This window comes from Culex quinquefasciatus, chromosome 3 (assembly GCF_015732765.1).
Source record: "Culex quinquefasciatus strain JHB chromosome 3, VPISU_Cqui_1.0_pri_paternal, whole genome shotgun sequence".
Classification (NCBI taxonomy): domain Eukaryota; kingdom Metazoa; phylum Arthropoda; class Insecta; order Diptera; family Culicidae; genus Culex; species Culex quinquefasciatus.
Genome location: NC_051863.1, coordinates 182,673,580 through 182,690,382, shown reverse-complemented (window position 1 = coordinate 182,690,382; position 16,803 = coordinate 182,673,580). Strand labels below are relative to the sequence as shown.

The 16,803-nt window shown below is 33.4% G+C and overlaps 1 protein-coding gene across 1 annotated transcript in view; it reads left to right on the top strand.

The window, feature by feature from the left end:
- LOC6035291 (5-hydroxytryptamine receptor) overlaps positions 1-16,803 on the top strand; it is a 160,053-nt gene that overhangs the window by 10,856 nt on the left and 132,394 nt on the right. The gene's annotated exons all lie outside the window — the stretch shown is intronic.

The following is a 16,803-nucleotide window of genomic DNA, read 5'->3' as shown; positions in this document are numbered from 1 at the left end:
AATCGAATGAAAAATCATATAAACATAAAAAAATATATTTTTTATAGTCGGGATGATGGCAGCTATCTATTGTATTGAAAATTACATGAAAATTTTTCACAAAAATACGTATTTTTCCTGTATTATTAAAATGCAATTTTTTACTCACAAAATATTTGTTATTGCAAAATGGGTATCAAATGATCGTGTTTTTGTCATAAATTTCGAAAGTCATACAACTTTTTTTGAAAATACTGTAAATTTTCACAAAACTAAGTGTTTTTGAAAAAATACTCAAAATTTCAGTTTGTTGCAATTTTGGAATCATATGATTTTGATTTTTTTATACATTTGAGCAGTTCTCTACGGAATCGGTCTTTTTTATTTAATTTTAATTTTTGTATTTTTTAATCCGGATGAAACTTTTTTGGTGCCTTTGGTATGCCCAAAGAAGCCATTTTGCATCATTAATTTGTCCACATAATTTTCCATACAAATTTGGCAGCTGTCCATACAAAAATGATATGTGAAAATTCAAAAATCTGTATCTTTTGAAGGAATTTTTTGATCGAATTGGTGTCTTCGGCAAAGTTGTAGGTATGGATATGGACTACACTGAAAAAAAATGATACACGGTAAAAAAATGGTGTTTTTTTATTTAACTTTTTGTCACTAAAACTTGATTTGCAAAAAACACTATTTTTAATTTTTTTTATTTTTTGATATGTTTTAGAGGACATCAAATGCAAACTTTTCAGAAATTTCCAGAATGGGCAAAAAATCTTTGACCAAGTTATGATTTTTTGAATCTATACAGATTTTTTCAAAAATTCGAAATATGGGTCGCAAAATTTTCCAACTTCATTTTGCGATGTAAAATCGAATTTGCAATCAAAAATTACTTTAGTGAATTTTTGATAAAGTGCACCGTTTTCAAGTTATAACCATTTTTAGGTAACTTTTAAGAAAATAGTCGCAGTTTTTCATTTTTTTAAATAAGTGCCCATGTTTGCCCACTTTTGAAAAAAATATTTTTGAAAAGCTGAGAAAATTCTCTATATTTTGCTTTTTTGGACTTTGTTGATACGACCCTTAGTTGCTGAGATATTGCAATGCAAAGGTTTAAAAACAAGAAAATTGATGTTTTCGAAGTCTCACCCAAACAACCCACCAGTTTTTAATGTCGATATCTCAGCAACTAATCGTCCGATTTATAATGTTAAAATATGAAACATTCGTGAAATTTTCCGATCTTTTCGAAAAAAATATTTTCAAAAATTTTAAATCAAGGCTAACATTTTAAAAAGACAAAAAAATCAATATTACGCCCTTTTGATATGTTAGTCTTGATTTAAAACTTTTGAAATTTTTTTTTCGGAAGGATCGGAAAATTTCACGAATGTTTTATATTTTAACATTGTAAATCGGATCATTAGTTGCTGAGATATCGACATTAAAAACTGGTGGGTTGTTTGGGTGAGACTTAGAAAACATCAATTTTCTCGTTCTTAAACCTTTGCATGGCAATATCTCAGCAACTAAGGGTCGTATCAACAAAGTCCGAAAAAGCAAAATATAGAGAGTTTTCTCAGCTTTTCAAAATATTTTTTTTCAATGGTGAGCAAACATGGGCACTAATTAAAAAAAATGAAAAACTGCGACTATTTTCAAAAAAGTTACATAAAAATGGATATAACTTGAAAACGGTGCACTTTATCAAAAATTCACTAGAACACTTTACCCATTTTTATACCCATATTGTGAAAAACTGAAATTTTAAGAATTTTTTAGAAAATACGTAGTTTTGTAAAAAAATGTGTATTTTCGAAACGTATGAAAAATGACGGATTGTTTGATATCCATATTATAAAATACTGAAGTTTTGAGTGTTTTTATTCGAAAATTGTGATAACTTTGAGTATTTTCAAAAAAATGTTGATATTACATTCGCAATGTATGAAAATATTTTGATCATTTGATATCCCTCTGCTGAGAAATTAAATTTTGAGTACTTAAAAAAATAAAATTTAAGTATTTTCAAAAAAATGTGATATGACTTTCGAAATGTATGATATAATTCCGATCGTTTGATACACATATTGTAAAAAAACTATAATTTTGAGTATTTTTTTCAAGAATATGTAGTTTTGTGAAAATTCTAAGTATTATTAAAAAATAATTACATTCAAAATGCATGAAAAATCAATATCATTTGATACCCAATTTGCAATAATTCCATGAGCTCTGTGCTCTGGGCCGTGCTTAACCAAGGCAGCTGAACGAATCAAAACCGGGACATGACTGTATACTGAAAACATGATACTCATTTAAAAAAAAAAAAAAAATGGTGATTTTAAGTTATCTTTTTGTTACTAAAACTTCTAGTGAAATTTTGATAAATTGTACCGTTTTCAAGTTGAAGCCAGTTTTAGGTATTTCTTTAAAATAGTGCACATATTTGCTCACTTTTGAAAAAAATATTTTTGAATTGCTGAGAAAAATCTCAATATTTTGCTTTTTGAACTTTGTTGATACGACCCTTAGTTGCTGAGATATTGCCATGCAAAGGTTTTAAAAACAGGAAAATTGATGTTTTCTTAGTCTCACCCAAACAACCCACTATTTTCTAATGCCGATATCTCAGTAACTAATGGTCCGATTTACAATGTTAAAATATGAAACATTCGTGAAATTTTCCGGTGAATCGAAAAATTCCTTCAAAAAATTTGAATTTTTGTTTATAATTTTTGTATGGACAGCTGCCGAATTGGATAATATTATCGCCGATAACGGACGAAATCTCAATTTTAAAATCTGTTAAACTTTCAATGCTTTCAATATGATTTTTTTTATTGAAAATATTGAAAGTTTTACTTAAGATTTTTCAAAATGACTCAAAATTTTTGTAATTTGCAATATAGGTTGATACCCATGAAATGGAATTTAGTATGCTTTTTGCTGTATTCTAGAAAATACTAAATTTTTCACGAAATACTGTTTTTTCGAAATTACTCCATTTTTCATAATTTGCAATATGGGTTTCAAAAGAAGCGAAATGTTGTATGCTTTTTCACTTTAATTACAATTTAATTTTCACAAAATACCGTACTTTTTAAAATGCTCACATTTACAAACGTCAAACGTGGCGAAATATGTTATGCCGTTCACATTATTGGACTTTTTCATTAAAAAAATCGAAAATACCGATTCTTTCGGAAAATACTAAAATTTTCATAATTTGCACGAATACGAAACGAAGAAAAAAAAATTTGAAGCATATCAAATTTGAATGTATGCATGAAGCATGCAAAATTTTAGTACTTTCGAGAAAACAGTATTTTGTGAACAATTTTAAGTATTTATTCAAGTATTTCTCTGAAAGTAACATCATTTTCAATAAAATATATTCTTATTCTTAAAACTTAACAGGATATGGTTGAATTAATCGTTTTTAGATTTTGAAATTGAATTATCGTCCGTTATCGACGATAAGATTAGCGCCAATTAAAACGATAACGATGGCCAATTAAACGATAACGATGGATAATTTAATTGAATAATCTCTTGAGATCAAGTGTTATTTTGAAATTAAGTGTAAATATACATATAATTTACAACCTTTTATTCATTTGAATCACCTTTTTGATTTTTTTTAATTTAAGTTTAATGATTGAAAGTTAACATGATCAACCTAATCTAATCTAATCTAATCGAACACAAGCGCAGCCAGTCCGAAGAAAGCATCCTGGAAGAACTTGGGGTTAGATTACGCCCCAAGTTCTTTCTTGTCAATATTAATTATTGCAGTACACTTGAGTAACCCCGAAGATGTATTGCATAAATTAAAGCGGCCAGGCCTACTGCGTTGCATTAACCGCAGAGACAGATTCTGTGAACGGAGCACATTTCACAGAATCTACAGGGGAGGAAGGATGCGTGGACATACCGCTCCTGTTTACAGTTTCATATGTGTTTTGTATAATGTGTTTAGTTTAAAATATAGTGTGGTTATATAATCAATTAAATATAATAATGCAATATAATGATCATTTAATAAAATCCCTTCACCTATATATAATAACCACACACCCAAGCACACAAACAGCGACACAAAAGAAATGAAAATAAGCATGCAAAAACAAGACAGCGCGTCCCCGTGGTCAGCGCACTAATCTTGAAAGTTAACATGTTCAACCAAAGTTTAAATAAACATTTGCACCCCCTGGCCCGATTCTTTAGGCAAAAATAAGTAGCTAGGCAAATTTTGAGTCAAATCTGTTTTAAGGTTTAAGGGTCACATATGGAGAAAATCGCGAAAATGTATGGAGAAAAACATCATTTCAAGGTTTTTGCAGCAGGTGGCGCAGGTCTCGCCCAAATTGGTTCAAGTGTGAGATCCGAGTTGATCCTGATGAGTTATTAGCAATGCGATGAAAAGAAACATATTTATATTCTTGAAAGGTATATAAGGAGTACATAGGAAGTATATGAAAAAAAATAATTTTACTAAAAAAAATCACCAAAAATCAGAATCACCTCGGAGCGTTTTGCAGCCTTGGACAAAGTTGTAGGAAAGTGAAATTCCTATCAACATCTCATAGTTAAACAAGTTTGAGTGAGAACTCCGCAACCTGGCGGAAAAAATCTGAAACGATGTTATTCTACATTAGGTTGACAAGAAAAATTGAAAATTTTGGAAAATCTGAAGAGATACCCCCTGGCTTGATTCTTTAGGCAATAATAAGTAACTGTGCCAATTTTGGGCCCAGTTCAAGTGTGAGTTTCAACTTGGAGCGTTTTGCACTCTTGTAGGAAATTTCCCACGAGAATCTCACATTTGGACAATTTTGGTCGAGAGCCGCGCCACCTGGCAGAAAAATACTGAAACGATGTTTTTCTGCATACATTTTTTCGATTTTCCTTATGCAAACTTCAACGATAAAAAGTGACCCTTAAACCTTAACCGATTTCTCTCAAAATTGGCACAGATACTTGTTTTTGCCTGAGGAATTGAATCAGAGGATCTCCCTAATGCCGGTTTTTTATCTTGTTACCCTAATGTGCAGTCTCTAATTCCCGCAACAGGAACCAAATAAAACTTTTTGATGAAGCTTATCTGCACGAACTCACCAGCAAATCCGTGCCGATGCCAAACTGTTCGTTGCAGGGCTCTTATGCTTCAAAGTGAACGTTCAGGACAAGGTGACCCGCATGATCAATCCGACATGCTACGTGCTCCGTTGATGGAGCATTATTTTTTTTATCTCATTTCTGGAGAAAAAGTTTTTTACGTCATTTGGCTTTCCCCCAGATGACTTCCCACTGTGTAATGATCGTGCTGCAGGCTGATTAAGTTTGTCCTCACAAACTGCTCGATTGTTAAATGTTCGTGATGGCGCTTAAATTTGTTCAAATAAGCTTCTTGGTGAGATTTTTTCTGCTAGAAACAATTTTAAACTATTAAACATTGTTGATGCAAAAATGAACTAAAATGATTTGAAGACCCAACCAAGAACAGATAAAGCTCATTTCACTTACCAGTACCCTCAAAACACCTAAATGCCGACGGTTCCCCTTGGACACCCACTCCCGTTCCGGGCAAGCAAGACGCTTCCGGGGGCCACGAACAAGCTATCTGTCGGAAACTTTTCCAACGGATTACCGCAGTCATCCCACTGGCCGACGAGGACGACGACGTGAGCCCAGTATCTCCTCTGGCGCTCCTCTCCCACATTCATTACCATTTGGGTTAAATGAATGCTATTAACATAATTGATTAGATTCGATCTGTGCTGATGCCGGTGCTGTCCCGGATCATCGCATTTGTGCCACCTTGGGATTAGAGAAGGGCTTCGTGTTGGCGGTGGCCGCAGCGGAAGGAGATTTTCGAGTGGTAACTTTTTGGTTTAAGTTGTGAAATTGTAGTTTTTGTGCAACAAGTTGTACAATGATGATTTTTATCAGCACGATTGAGGCTGCTGCAAAAAACAGTTTCGAAAAGCATTAATTTTCGAAATTTGGCGTTCATCATTTTGCAACTTGTTGCAGAAAAAACTATTTCAGGCAATGCCCGCAAAAGAAATCCATTGATGTCCCGGTGACGGGCTCCGTGTTGCCAGATGGGACCAAACCCCCCACTTTTTTTGCGCTCTCTCTCTCAGAAATGGGGTGGTAATTCCCAAAACGACAAACGTGGGTGCCAATGGGAGCCACGTGTTGTGTCTACGTGTGGATTTAATGATGAGATCGATAGATCGACTAGATATTGGGAATCGCTTCGCGCTTAATTGCATAAAACAGTTTCGAAACAATGGTCCATAGCTGTCGAGGGGTGGGGACGCTCGACACGTGGGGCTTTAATGGATATTGACGTGAACTTGGACGTGCGTACCATGTAACTTTGTAATTAAATTGTAGTGTTCACAGTTACGAACTGCTTCAAAGTGTTTTAAAGGTGCACTTTATTCCAAACTTGAAAGCAAATTTTCAGAATAAACGAAAAGTGCAGCTTATCCCGAAGCTTTTCCACTGCTTTCAAGTGCGCACTGACCCAAATTCATTGCACCGTTGCTTGTGCAAGGCAGAGACTTCACCACTTATTATTCGACGAGACAAAAGCTCTACTCTAGTGGAAATAATGAGCTTCCATGCTGATGGCTGGATGACTCTTGTCACGACACATTCATTCGCTCTCAATGCAAATCCAAAAGTGTGTTACGAGAGATAAGCAGAATTTTCTTCACATGTCAGAAACTCTGCTTGCCACAAAATTCCTGAATTAATTTTGTCGAATTCATTTTTAATCAGATTTTTGCATTGATAAACAAGATCATAAAAACACAACACGGTAGACGATTATTTGTGAAACTGTTTACTTATCCCGAAAAAAAGTCCACGAATGATTCCAATTACCACACCTACGCCGGATAAGCGCAGCCAAATGGGTGATTTTTAGTGCACGAATAAATCATTTACGTTAGGGGAGTGCGGCTTCTAACGAGCATGGTTGCATTTTGCTTGGCTTCTGCCCACCTCCTATATTTTGTTGCAAACTAAAAAAAAGTCTGAAACTCTTCGGAAGCTGTGGCAAATTTCACCCATTTTTTTTCTTTTTTTGTTTGAGAAAAAAAATTTCCCATCGTAAGCCGATTAATGTCCATCTTTCCGATCGGGCGGCGCGGCCTTCCCATTTGCTACCGCTGTCAGATAAATAAACAGTTGGAATTTTTAATGGGATTAAGGAAGCACGCGCAAAACACGGTGTTTATCTTCTTCAGAAAACCGTCGTTATACTTGGATTTCGTAGTCCACCGTATATAATTCGCGGTCGTGACAAGGTCACGGAGATGGCCGTCAAGTATTTTTTTTGCCTGCTGAAAAATCCCTTCACAATTTCAACATCAGGTGTTGCATCAAGTATGAAGTCAAAATTATGTGTTTTTTTTTATTTTAAAATGCTAGTGTTAATTTAGAAAGATTAAAAGTATTACTATTCGAATTATCGAAAAATTTCACGATGGTTGCTGAGTTATCGTCACTCAAAATTTGACACTATTTTGTTGATGCAGAGAAAAACTAATTTTGTTCTGTTTGCTTTAACATCAGAGGCAGTATCTAAGAAACTAATCTTTAATGTCTATAGACAAAATTTATAGGAAATTTTCTAATTGTTTTCGGAAAAAAATGTTCAGGATTATTTCAGCTTGACCATAACTTTAACAGGTGGGTAATTCTCTACCAACTCACACGAAATCGGGAAAAGTTGCCCCGACCCCTCTTCGATTTGCGTGAAACTTTGTCGTAAGGGGTAACTTTTGTCCCTGATCACGAAACCGAGGTCCGTTTTTTGATATCTCGTGACGGAGGGGCGGTACGACCCCTTCCATTTTTGAACATGCGAAAAAAGAGGTGTTTTTCAACAATTTGCAGCCTGAAATGGTGATGAGATAGAAATTTGGTGTCAAAGGGACTTCTATGTAAAATTAGACGCCCGATTTGACGTACTCAGAATTCCGAATAAACGTATTTTTCATCGAAAAAAACAATAAATTTTTTTTAAAAATTCTCCCATTTTCCGTTACTCGACTGTATGAAATTTTGGAACATGTCATTTTATGGGAAATTTAATGTACTTTTCGAATCTACATTGTCCCAGAAGGGTCATTTTTTCATTTAGAACAAAATTTTTCATTTTAAAATTTCGTGTTTTTTCTAACTTTGCAGGGTTATTTTTTAGAGTGTAACAATGTTCTACAAAGTTGTAGAGCAGACAATTACAAAAAATTTGATATATAGACATAAGGGGTTTGCTTATAAACATCACGAGTTATCGCGATTTTACGAAAAAAAGTTTTGAAAAAGTTGGTCGTCATCGATCATGGCCATTCATGGTCACCCGCGACAGACACGGACGACGAAACAAAGAGAAACGCAAAAAGTAACTTTTTCAAAACTTTTTTTCGTAAAATCGAGATAACTCGTGATGTTTACAAGCAAACCCCTTATGTCTATATATAATTTTTTTTGTAATTGTCTGCTCTACAACTTTGTAAAACATTGTTACACTCTAAAAAATAACCCTGCAAAGTTAGAAAAAACACGAAATTTTAAAATGAAAAATTTTGTTCTAAATGAAAAAATGACCCTTCTGGGACAATGTAGATTCGAAAAGTACATTAAATTTCCCATAAAATGACATGTTCCAAATTTTCATACAGTCGAGTAACGGAAAATGGGAGAATTTTTAAAAAAAATTTATTGTTTTTTTCGATGAAAAATACGTTTATTCGGAATTCTGAGTACGCCATCAAATCGGGCGTTTAATTTTACACAAAAGTCCCTTTGACACCAAATTTCTATCTCATCACCGTTTCAGGCTGCAAATTATTGAAAAACACCTCTTTTTTCGCATGTTTAAATATGGAAGGGGTCGTACCGCCCCACCGTCACGAGATATCAAAAAACGGACCTCGGATTCGTGATCAGGGACAAAAGTTACCCCTTAGAACAAAGTTTCACGCAAATCGAAGAGGGGTCGGGGCAACTGCTGTGTGTTGGCGGAGAATTACCCAGGTATATTTTTTATTATTTTATTAATGTAGGTACTTTATTGAATCTTTCTTATAATAATTACATTAAATGTGGTCAGTACATCATGGATAACCTCAGACAAGATTCCTTAAGAAAAAATAACTATCTGTGACAATTTTGAGCCAAATCGGTTATGGTTTAAGGGTCGCTTTTTATGGGGAAAATCGAAAAAATGTATGCAGAAAAACATCGTTTCATATTTTTACTACCGGGTGGCGCGGGTCTCACCCAAAATTGTCCAAGTATGAGATTCTTTTAGGAAATTTAATTCTCTGCCACTTTGACGAAGGGTGCAAAACGATCCGAGTTATTCCTGGTTTTGATGATATTTTTAAAGAAAAAAATTCTTTCTTATAAGAGCAATTCTCTACGAAATCGGTCTTTTTTGATTTTACATTTTTTAATCGGTCTGAAACTTTTTTGGTGCCTTCGGTATGCCCAAAAAACCGCTTTTGCATCATTCGTTTGTTCTTATAATTTTCCTTGCAAATTTGAGAGCTGTCCATACAAAAATGAGGTATGAAAATTCAAAAATATGTATCTTCTGAAGGAATTTTTTGATTCATTTAATGTCTTCAGCAAAGTTGTATGAATGGATAAAGACTACACTGAAAATGTGATACACGGTAAAAAACTGTGATTTTTAATTTCAATGTTTGTCACTTAAACATGATTTGCAAAACAAACACTATTTTTATTTTTAAATTTTTTAAATGTTTCAGGGGACATCAAATGCCATTTTTTCAGAAATTTCCAGGTTGAACAAATAAATCTTTGACCGAGTTATGATTTTTTTTAACCAATACTGATTTTTCAAAAAATTGAAATATTGGTCGCAAAAATTTATCAACATCATTTTTCGATGTAAAATCTAATTTGCAATCCAAAAGTACCGTAGTGAAACTTAGATAAAGTGCTGCGTATTCAAGTAAAAGGCATCCGAAAATACTTTTCTTACTTATTTGAATAAAAATGTAAATTTTACCATTTTGTTAATAAAAAATCATTTGAATCACATGATTCAACAATCTTTTAAACAAATGCATATCCAACCTCTCCATTTATTCTTACGACTGCCAGATTTTTCCAAACTTTTAATGGTACTTGGCCAGATTTCTTCAGTTTTGAACTGGCAATCCAGCATTTGACTTAATATTTGGAATTGCAAAATATGTTCATTATCTAAAAATAAAGTCATCTTTTCCGACTTCTCTCTAAATTGGCAATGATTCTTGAAAAGTCGAACAAGTACAACAAGCCGAATATATCAAATTGACCAGATAATCCTTCCCGAGATATAGTTTTTAGAATATTTTAATTTTGATTCATTAGGAATTTAGAAAATTTTGCATTTTCGCCATAATTTCTACAACTAAAATACTGAACATTATTGATGCAATCCAAAGCAATTTTACTTTCTTTTGATTTTCTTATGTAGGCGGTGTTCATCGTATTGAATGGGATTTAGATCTAGAAATTTTGGAGAAAGTTACTTATTTATTTTTCAAAATTTGGGTATATTTCTGCTTATATTGAACCAAAATTGCTATTTTTCTAAGACTGTTTTTGAAGACTTTTTTTAGAAAACTGTTCTTGACAATGTGATTGATTCGAAAATGTTTTTAAAATGTCATTTTGGTTTTTCGGTTATTCAAGGGTAATTTTTTCTTAGCTATAAATGGTGTAAATTTGGGTTTGCAATTTTTTATTGGATGTCAAATATGTAATTTATAGTCTTTAGAGGCATATTCATAAGAAATTTGATTGATATTCACAACAACCTATCGACATTCATGATGTTTTCTGAAGAAAAATCATACAAAATCGAAAAAAATCTTCAAAAATAGTTGCTCTAAGCGGAGGGTCGGGATGATGAAATATTTCGTCGGACCCCGCAAAATGTCGGGAAAGAGGCTTTCTTCCTTGATGCCAAACATTAGTCCCGTCGAATTTTTTTATCTTATGCTTGTTCTAGGAAAACACTAGAATTTTCCTGTAAGTTCTCTGAAAAAAATTTCATACTCCTGTCTATTCCATAGTTAGGGGAGATGGGGGTAAGACGGCCACCCTAAGGGAGAAGTCTAATAAAATGTACACAACAGATTATTTTGATCTCAAATTACGTACATATTGTTCTACTACTAGTCCATTATAGAAATGACATAAATTAGTTGGTCTAAAAACCAATTTTCAATACTTTTCAGCAATTTTAAAAAAATAATTGAAATCGTATATATATGAAATACGCGGGGTAAGACGGCCACCCATGTGGGGTAAGACGGCCAATGTTTTAAATTAACTTAATAACTTTGCTAAATCCACCCAAACACCTACATGGTTGGTTCAACAGACTTCTCTGAACATCAAACTATGTTGGTTGAAAAAAATCAGGTTTCAAATGTGAAGAAAAATGCTGTTTAAAAAATTTCATATTTTGGCTCATTGAATTTCATTATTGCGACCACATTTTATAAAAAACTATGAATTTTTACTACAAAACAAACACAATTTGATACAAAAAAAAAATAGTTTGTGTATTTCGATTAGAATAAGTAAATAAAAATAATGTAAACAATATTAAATTAGCGATTTTTATGAAAAGTTTGATAGAATTTCATACTATTCAATGAGTTTTGCTATATCACAGTAAAGAATGTTGTCAAAACGGTAGTTAACAGCATTTTGATTGAAAATGGACAGTTTTATTGAAAATGCTTTTCCTTTATCTACCAATATGTCCTAATAGTCAAAAACCGTCAAAAATATAACCTATATCAAATAAAATCTACAAATTACGGGTGGCCGTCTTACCCCCGGAGGAGGTGGCCGTCTTGCCCCCAAATAAATTATTTTTTTAAAATGCCTAAGTTGTAATTCATGAAAATTACATCAAGTTTCAAGTTCAAAAAATATTTGTTTATTTTGAGCTATTTTTATACTATTTCAAACAATATTTCTGGCAAAGGTGACTCCATATGCATTATTTAGCATGAGGAACCGTATTGCTGAACATTTTAGTAATATTCATTAGTATACTTATTAAAACAGTGGGGTGGCCGTCTTACCCCGCCTGGCCGTCTTACCCGCAGCTCCCCTTTAAGTAAAAATGTTTTCGTTCGAATTACGATGTAAAACACAACTGAAAGGAACACCAAAACTCTGTTATGTACCTAAATCAACACAAAGTAACTTGATTATTCACAAATAATACCGAATTGAATTGAATTGTACTAGAATTTTCTTCGACATTTGTAAAAAAAATTTTTCTAGATGTTCTGATTTTTAATATCAACAATCACTACTAAGCAAAACTAAGTTAAATTTAAGCATGAATCAAGTTTGAACCTTTTAATTTTTTGGTGACTCTACCTTGGAAATAAAACGGTAATTAAACACCAGGCAATTAAACATGATTAAATTATGTAAGCGTTCGAAGAAAAGCTGATAAAATACTATCGATGCAAAAATCGAAATCAAATGATATCCAATTTCACAATATTTGTGTCTACTCCAGTCCTCATTTACAATGATTCCTCCAACAAACTTGTAATGGCATTTAGAAAAAATGTTTAAAATTTTTAATGAAAAAAATTGGTGCAATCGATGGTTTCTTGGTTTTAATTAAACTGTTATTAAACCCCCTAATTATCATTTTACCAGGAAAATATTGACCAGGAACGTACATTTTCTAATTTTTGTTTGGTTCAAAGTATCTCAATTGAATTAAAATGACCAAAATACGTTGTAGGTTTATGACATGTCTTCGAAATAGTTTACACAAACTGACCAAAATTATAATTATAACATTCCGAATAATGTTGAACTATTTAAATAACTAGCTTACTGATCAATTACAAGTTATGAAGAACATCATAAAATTATATCCAAACAAAAACGAATCAAACTGCTCCACCAAATTGTTTTATTGTTATTTTTTAATTGGCTATTCGCCGATGATACATGGTCCTTCCACCCACTCAACTTTTCCACCTCCTCACCCGAAAAAAAAGAGAAGTGAGTAATGAGATTCCAATTCGAAATCAATCGAGCTGAATGATTCATGGCAGAAGCTATTAGGGAAACGCGACGAATGAGAGATCCAGAACCGGGAATTAATCGACTGCGGTTTGTTAGTGGCTCTGTGTGTGTGTGTGAGTTTGTATGTGGGAGGAAGTTTGATACAGAGCAGAGTTTATTTTTTCCTTGATTTTTGTTTTGTTAGATTGCCGACAGACAGCGAAAGTTATGCAGGAACGTGGATTCTTTTGGAAATTGATTTACGACGTGAGGTTAGTTTGTAACTAGAGAGCGAGATATGGCCGTTTTCTTTCGCAATTCGGTTGAAATAAAAACAAGTCAAACTAATCTTAGCGGAATTAAATTTAAATAATTCGGTTTATGCTTATTTTTCAAAGCTTTGACTCTATCTTAAAGGTCACAAAATAACGTCGCAAATTTTGGGGGCAAAACATTCATAGTCTAGACAAGTTCAACATTGATGCTCAGCGAATTCGATATTTTCGGTATCTTTTCTACCCTGTGGGAGAAAAAACGATGACTACAGCTCCAATGGAAGATGGAGCCGTTCCGGTCTTGTCGTAAAGTTTTATTTGCTTACAAATAAATCGAAACCCCTTTTTTCTTGACCCTGCAAAGTCCGTTTCTGTCTTTCTGAGTGAATTTAAGAAGCACGAATTCTTTTGTTTTTGCTGCTGCATTGATAATATTAAAAACATATATTTTTTTAAATGAAGTTTTATAAAAAGCCCAGCAAAAAAGTTTTAAAAGTGGTAAAAATCACAAACAAACATGAAAATCAACAACAACAACGCGAAGCAGCAAAGAAAATAACAAAGCTGAAGAACTTGCCCCAAAAAAAGGGTTGCACCGGGAGGGGTGTAATAAAGTGAGCAGAAGGAAACAAACGAGAAAGTTGCGTTTCCGGTTCAATTTCCGAGACTTTGATGAGAAAATGGACCGTAAAAGTTAAACGGCATCGCGTTGCAAATCTTCTGAAATGGCTAAAATTTTACGAGCCCATCAGACATTGATGATCGCAGTAATGAGCATTGGTGATTGGAGCTTTTACTCTCTCTATTTTTTTTCGTGTTGCCCTATTTTATTGTGTGTGTTAGTGTTTTTTTTCAATTTCGTGTATAGATTATTTTTATTTTATGTTTAACTTGAAACACTTCATGTCAAATATCTTTAATATTTCAAAAAAAAAAAAAAATGATTGAGTTAAGGGTTTACATACATGTAGAAAATCACAAAATTTCATATTACAGAGAATTTATTTAATCCACAAAAAGATGATTTTGAATCACTTCTGAAACTTTCATGAAGATGATGAACATTTTTTAATTGGACTGGTTATTACTACACCCAAAGTTTAGAGTCGAAATATTCGTTACCTCTAAAATTATTGAAGGCTCAAAGCCAAAATCGAAAGAATAATACTACCAACTCACACCATCATAACAAACAGGGTGATGGCGTCGCTAATTTTAGACCGTGTTTTCCACTTTTCCTCCATCGAAACCGACTACTTTATCGACTTCTTTTTGCTGGGCGATATAGGAAGCCGTCTATTTTTAGACGATGACTCAGCACGATGTAACGCCACGTCCCTATGTGTTCATTCGTTAATGGATTCGATAAATCCTCGAGGCAGTTAAGTCGTTAGGTAAGCCTGTCAAAGGTATCTGGTTCGATTCCCGTAGTCGACACTTTTGGTTTTTTTTGTTTTGATGGATGATTTTTTTTTTCAGATGAACCTCGAAGAAAAAATTCTTTCGTCCATCTCGAGCTGTGTTCTCTGTATCCCTGAATAGTATTCTATCGGACGAGCGCTGCCCAGTTTTGGATGTAAAACACAGCATTCAAAGTTTTGAAAAAAGGTGCCATCTAATCAGCCTTTATTTCAACGACTTTATTTGATTTTTTGCTTTTTTTATGAGACAAAAATCGCAACTTTTAAGCAATCATAAATAATTTACAAAAATGTTGCCGCCGGTTTAAAAAATTTCAGAAAAAACGTTACTTAATCCACCTTTAGGTGGTTGGTGCCTTCCTCTCATTTATAGAGTGATTCCAATCCCCCTAAAGTGTCCACATGGTTTATGAATCTCCCCTAACGTGATCGCAGCACCTAAGAGGTCCTAATAAAAATAAGTGATGAGTAAAAAAACAGTCTACCTACAGACTTTTTGTCAAGATTATACAGACACTACCTTTGAGGAAAATGGCATCCCTCTTCACGGCTTTTTCGTGGCGATCTGACCCGACCATTTGAGGTTTTGTAAATTCAGACCATTTAAAAAAATCAAATTATTCGCTCTACAGCCTCCCGAGCAGGGGTAAATAACACGGGAATACCAAATTTTGGTATTACTTGGGCTAATAACAGCGACCAAAATGTGCCCTTGGTTGCCCAGTAATAGATGGTAAAATACCATGAAATCATACCAAAGTCTTGTATGTGAAAGGGCACAACAATATCAAAACATGTTATTCCAAAGGTAAAATAATACCACAAAATAAAATCATTTCAATACCAAGTTGAGGTCTTCTGGATTTTTGAACATTGCTTGAATACCAAAACTTGGTATTGCCATGGTTTTATTTTTAGGTATTCCCGCGCTTTGGAAAATCAGATTTTGGTATTCCTGTGGTCTTCCACAAACATGATTTTGGTATGATTTCATGGTATTTTACCATCTATTACTGGGCAACCAAGAGCACATTTTGGTCGCTGGTATTTGCACAAGTAATACCAAAATTTGGTATTTTCATACCATTTTTAGTGCAGCAGTTGCAGTTTGTGAAAAAACGGAAATGATCCATATGCAACAGCCAAATCTACTCACCTGATGATTCCATGTTGTTCTTAGTGATATTCTTCACCACACCGAATGCATTTGTCATTGATGAACGGCCTGTGCTTGAAGTTCTTGAAGCTTCTGAAAAATAATAAGATTGAAAAATAAGTATTATTAAAATGAAACCGGATTGAAATTCACCAAAATTCAATAATCTGTTGATTGACTCGTTTTTCAAAGTATTTGGTTATCCCGACTTAAAGAAATTTCAACGTATTTGAAAAAATATTAGTGAGTATATCACAAAAAAAATCAGCTTTAACATTTTTATGTTTCAAGTCATTTTAGCGCAAAATTAATTATCTCGTCAAAATTTTTAAAAAAATTCCATAGTTTCAGAGAAAATTGATGAAACCTTTCAATACCAAAATAATACCAAAATGTGCCATCCTGACTTAGAAAATTTTCCACAATTTCAAGTCATTTCTGTAGGGGGTATATCAAAAATGTTTAAAATCAAGTTTGAAATTTCCGGTTTTCAATGAAAGCATTCGCTTTGAGACATCATTTAGCGCAAAATTAATTATTTTGTCAAAATTGGTCAAAATTTTCCCATAGTTTCAGAGGAATTTGATAAAATACTGTAATACCAAAAGAATACCAAAATGTGGTGTTCGACCATTGACAAATTCTGCAATTTTGCAATATCAAAACAATACCTTAAATTGGTATGATACCACATTTTGCTCTTGCATAATCCTTAAGACAAATTTTCAAGGGTCCAGGAATACCAAAATTTGGGATTGATACCAGAGAAAGGTATTATTATGCATTTCCCTTGTTATTTACCCATGCTCGGGCTTGGCGTTCTCGATTGCGAGATTCCTATTCGAAACTAAGTGTCCGAAGGCTT